The sequence below is a fragment of the Armigeres subalbatus genome, chromosome 2 (genome assembly GCF_024139115.2).
Source record: "Armigeres subalbatus isolate Guangzhou_Male chromosome 2, GZ_Asu_2, whole genome shotgun sequence".
NCBI lineage: Eukaryota > Metazoa > Arthropoda > Insecta > Diptera > Culicidae > Armigeres > Armigeres subalbatus.
Window position 1 is genome coordinate 288650674 of NC_085140.1, and position 6000 is coordinate 288656673.

The window sequence follows — 6000 nt, forward strand, 5'->3', positions numbered from 1 at the left end:
GAAAAAAAAACAAACGTTTGATCGAAGCGTTTGAGCCTTGTTGATATTGTTTTTATTATTTCTCCACCGATGCACCAGACCTTAGTACTTGCGAGAAAAAACATGTCGTCGCGTCGGCGAAATCGTTATCTTTATAAAATTAAGCGCGTGTAGTGAGGTTTCAAACATCCGCAAACTAAATCCGGTCGATTTTCCGCGAAAGTGTCCAGTGAAAGTGGATTCCGTCGAGAATTGTAAAACGAGGTGAAAATTTTCTTTAATTGATCGGGGTTTGTTTTTCGATAAAAAGTGCTTTGTTGGGAAAGTTTTTGCCGGAGAAAATGTTATGGTGCTTCCAATGAATGATCACATAAAGTAGATTCCGTCCGGAAATTGGTAGAAACGTAGTGAAAATTTTATTACACTGATCCTTGCACTGATCGGTGTTTCTTTTGCAATGAAAAGTGCTTGAGTAGAGTTTTTTCCGGAGAAATGTCATGGTGCTGGTAATGAATGGTTACATCCAGCGGCCGGTGAAAAAATGCAAATTACGAGGCATGGTATTTTGAACCATGGGCGGAAGTGGATGAGTGAAATTTTGATAATAATCGCATCGTTGTGTTCTCTAATTCGATGAATTCCGTCAAAGGTGGAATATACGGTTTTTTTTTCAGAAAAGTGTATCATCAGTAAACAAGTGTTCCAAGTATCTGGGAAAGCTTCAATTGCTTCGAAAATCATATTCGGAAGTGTATGTTTTATTATTATTGTCAGTATTCAAGAGACTTGTAGCCCTAGGCTGGCTCATTTCTAAAAAGTGTAAATACATAGGTGAATTCCTTCCGGCGGTAGTTATGGGTATGGCATTATTGAGACCCACCATTGTGCAGGTAGTGTGACTATGCATCAGTACGCGCATAGCAAATGTTATTTTGAGGTCCTTACAACTTACAGTGCCTACTGAGGATCACCAGGGCGCATATAATGGGAATCAAACAAAACGAATAGCGTGAATTAAACAAAAACAACACAAAAGATATGGACTTAACCACGAGCGTGCGCGAACGCGTCTAAGCACTCGTGAAGCAGAATATCAGCAAGAGGATTCCTTTGTCTTGACGCATTCGCGCACGCACACGCGTCACTATGTCATCAGCCTTAGTCCATAGACCATCGAAGAAGAAACACTCCTTGAATTCGACTCCGGCGATTCCAACAGTTCCTGTTTCCACCACGCTGGAGGCAAGCTGTCCTGGCATCAAGAGCAAGTTTCCTATAAAGACAAGGTAGGTCTTGGAATATTGAACATGCTTTAGTCGTAATAGCTCAAATTGAAATGCCCACCAGGGACAAGTAGTTTTAACGTTTTAGTATGTATCCGCTCGCACATAGCCAAATGTTTTTGAGGAGCTTGTTGTAACTGTCTTTGCATCATTGAACCCCACGAGAGTGCAAGTACATAATTCGAATATGCATCAGTTTGCGCATAGCCAAGTGTAGTTTTGCGGTGCTTGAGTTGTTGTAACTGTCTGTGCATTACTGAACCCTACCAGGTGCAAGTAATTCGAATATGCATCCGCTCGCACATAGCCAAATGTTTTTGAGGAGCTTGTTGAAACTGTCTGTGCATTACTGAAACCCACCTGGGTGCAGGTAATTCGAATATGCATTAGCTTGCGCATAGCCATATTTAGTTTTGAGGTGCTTGTTGAAACTGTATGTGCATTACTGAAACCCACCTGGGTGCACGTAATTCAAATAAGCATCTGTTCGCGCATAGTCAAATGTAGTTTTGTGGTGCTTGTTGAAACTGTCCCTGCATTACTGAACCTCACCAGGGTGCAGGTAATTCGAATATGCATCCGCTCGCACATAGCCGTATTTAGTTTTGAGGTGCTTGTTGAAACTGTCTGTGCATTACTGAAACCCACCTGGGTGCAGGTAATTGAATATGCATCCGCTCGCACATAGCCAAATGTTTCTTGAGGAGCTTGTTGTAACTGTCTGTGCATTACTGAAACCCACCAAGGTGCAGGTAATTCGAATATGCATACGCTCGCACCTAGCCAAATGTTTTTCGAAGAGTTTGTTGTAACTGTCTGTGCATTATTGAAACCCACGATGGTGCAGGTAATACGAATAATGCATTGATTTGCGCATAGCCAAATGTAGTTTTGAGGTGCTTGTTGAAACTGTCGGTGCATTACTGAACCTCACCAGGGTGCAGGTAATTCGAATATGCATCCGCTCGCACATAGCCAAATGTTTTTTGAGGAGCTTGTTGTAACTGTCTGTGCATTATTGAAACCCACGAGGGTGCAAGTAATTCGAATATGCATCAGCTCGCACATAGCCATATCTAGTTTTGAGGTGCTTGTTGAAACTGTCCCTGCATTGCTGAACCCTACCAGGGTGCAGGTAATTCGAATATGCATGCGCTCGCACATAGCCAAATGTTTTTTGAAGAGCTTGTTGTAACTGTCTGTGCATTACTGAAACCCACCAGGGTGCAGGTAATTCGAATATGCATGCGCTCGCACATAGCCAAATGTTTTTTGAAGAGCTTGTTGTAACTGTCTGTGCATTACTGAAACCCACCAGGGTGCAGGTAATTAGATTATGCATTAGTTTGCGCATATCCAAATGTAGTTTTGAGGTGCTTGTTGTAACTGTCTGTACATTACTGCACCTCACCAGGGTGCAGGTAATTCGAATATGCATCCGCTCGCACATAGCCAAATGTTTTTTGAGGAACTTGTTGTAACTGTCTGTGCATTATTGAAACCCACGAGGGTGCAAGTAATTCGAATATGCATCCGCTCGCACATAGCCGTATTTAGTTTTGAGGTGCTTGTTGAAACTGTCTGTGCATTACTGAAACCCACCTGGGTGCAGGTAATTCGAATATGCATCCGCTCGCACATAGCCAAATGTTTTTTGAGGAGCTTGTTGTAACTGTCTGTGCATTACTGAAACCCACCAAGGTGCAGGTAATTCGAATATGCATACGCTCGCACCTAGCCAAATGTTTTTCGAAGAGTTTGTTGTAACTGTCTGTGCATTATTGAAACCCACGATGGTGCAGGTAATACGAAAATGCATCTCTTCGCACATAGCAAAATGTTGTTTTGAGGTGCTTGTTGTTACTATCTGTGCATTAGTGAGACCCACCTGGGTGCAGGTAATTCGAATATGCATCCGCTCTCACATAGCCAAATGTTTTTTGAGGAGCTTGTTGTAACTGTCTGCATTATTGAAACCCACGAGGATGCAAGTAATTCGAATATGCATCAGTTTGCGCATAGCCAAATGTAGTTTTGCGGTGCTTGTTGAAACTGTCTGTGCATTACTGAAACCCACCTGGGTGCAGGTAATTCGAATATGCATTAGCTTGCGCATAGCCATATTTAGTTTTGAGGTGCTTGTTGAAACTGTATGTGCATTACTGAAACCCACCTGGGTGCAGGTAATTCAAATAAGCATCTGTTCGCGCATAGCCAAATGTACTTTTGTGGTGCTTGTTGTAACTGTCTGTGCATCATTGAAACCCACGAGGGTGCAAGTAATTCGAATATGCATCAGTTTGCGCATAGCCAAATGTAGTTTTGCGGTGCTTGAGTTGTTGTAACTGTCTGTGCATTACTGAACCCTACCAGGGTGCAAGTAATTCGAATATGCATCCGCTCGCACATAGCTAAATGTTTTTTGAGGTGCTTGTTGTAACTGTCTGTGCATTATTGAAACCCACGAGGGTGCAAGTGATTCGAATATGCATCAGTTTGCGCATAGCCAAATGTAGTTTTGAGGTGCTTGTTGAAACTGTCCGTGCATCACTGAACCCTACCAGGGTGCAGGTAATTCGAATATGCATCCGCTCGCAATTCCTGGTTGAACTCTTCGAGCAATTTCTGGCGAAATGTGTAATGGAACTCCTGGATCAATTTCTGGTGGAACTCATGGAGATATTTCTGGAGAAACGTGCGATGGAATGAACCCAGATTAATCCACCTAGCGGTGATGATGCCTTTCTCTTGCGGTAAAAAATAGTATTTTGGGCTAGATTTTGGGCATTACTCTCATCGTCCGATCCGGCCAATTTTTAATAGGAACTTTTACTTTTTTACGCGCTTTTTTATAAGAAAAAGTATTATGGCCATAATTACCAAGCCCATTGTCCGATCCGTCCAATTTTCAATAGGAAACAATGGGGCAGGATACTGTGTCGAATGCAGCCTGTTGTGAGGGAATCCGTTCAGGGTAAGTGCATTAAACGTGAGCTAGACTTTTTCACGTGCTTTTTTATGAGAAAAAGTATTTTGGCCATAACTTCCAAGCCCATTGTCCGATCCAATTTTCAATAGGAAACAATGGGGCAGAATACTGCGTCGAATGCAACCTGTTGCGAAGAAATCGGTTATAAGGAAGGGTAAGTACAAAAAAGTGAGCTAGACGTTTTGCTCTTTTGGTGCGCACACACACACACACACACACACACACACACACACACACACACACACACACACACACACACACACACACACACACACACACACACACACACACACACACACACACACACACACACACACACACACACACACACACACACACACGCCTCGCACAAGGGCGCCCCCCACAAGAAGTGGGCGGGGGAGCGCCTAGGCGAGACGGTCAAGGTGAGGGCACTCACGACGGAGGTGAATCTAAGGGTTAAAGACCTGGACGAGATCACTGAAGTCGAAGAGCTCGTCACGGCACTGCGGCGACAGTGTGAAGTGGAGACGCCCACCGCAGCCGTTCGGCTACGGAAAGGTCCGGCAGGAACGCAGGTAGCATTGGTTCGGCTATCTGCAGCGGACGCCTCCAAGGTAGTCGGGTTAGGGAGCGTCAAGGTGGGATGGTCGGTAAGCCCTGTGCGCATATACGAGCAACCTGAAGTTTGCTTCAAGTGCCTGGAACCGGGGCACAAGCAATGGGACTGCAAAGGCCCTGACAGAAGCAATCTCTCGCCGACGCTGCGGATTGAGGGACATAAGGCACAATGCTGCACGAACCCTCCCAATTGTTTGATTTGTTCCAGCAAAGCTGTGAACAGCAAGCACCCCATGGGGGGTTCTGATGTGCCTGGCGTTTAAGCGTGCTGCAAAATCAAAGTGCAGGTAAAGCAGTTGGCTTGCTCGGCTTCGCCCGAGTGTTTGGTGTGCGCAGGTTTAGAGGAAACGGCGGAACACGTGTTGTTCGTGCTTACGTTTTCGCGCAATGAGTGACCACATGCTTGCCACATGTGGTCTGGACACTACCCCGGACAACCTTGTTCGGAGGATGTGTAAAGACGAAGTTGGCTGGAACGCCGTTTTATCGGCTATCGCCCAAATCGTCTCGGAGCTACACAGAAGGTGGCGCGTGGACTCAAGGATGGCTAGTTCAGGTGCAAATAAGAGGTGGTCCAAGGGATCGGAGTCGGCTTCATGGGTCATACCGGTGGTCATGCTCTGTGGTCGAACTCGATCCTTTTATCGAACAAGTGGCCGCGCGAAGAACAACATGGTATCGTCGCTTTCGCGTCAAGGCTGGGGCAGGCGTAGGCCTCGCGTCGGCAAGTCCCTCTGTGTGCTGGCGAATAGGCCCTATCGCAGAAAGGTCAATTTGGGGTGCACGCGGCATCATCATTCTTGATACCAGTCGTGCAGAGGGAAGCAGGCGCGAAGTCGACCCTTCCCACCTTCCGAGGACATAGGGCGTGGCAAGGCCACCTGAAAGCCGGCAACGCGCTGGCACGATACCATGGTGTTCTTCTAAAAAAGCGAGTTACGATGTTCGATGCTGCAAGGACACGCAGCTAACCTCGCGAGTGTGTTGTGCACTGGCCCCCTTTGAAGCATTACTTTTGGTTGTACCGAAGGGACTATGGGCTTGGCGGCAATGGAAACGGTTTAGCTGGTCGGGGATGCAGTCCTGTTTCCTCATTGGAGGTGGCCCCTAACCCAGCACTTCCTGGTCAACCCAGGATGTCTGTTGAGC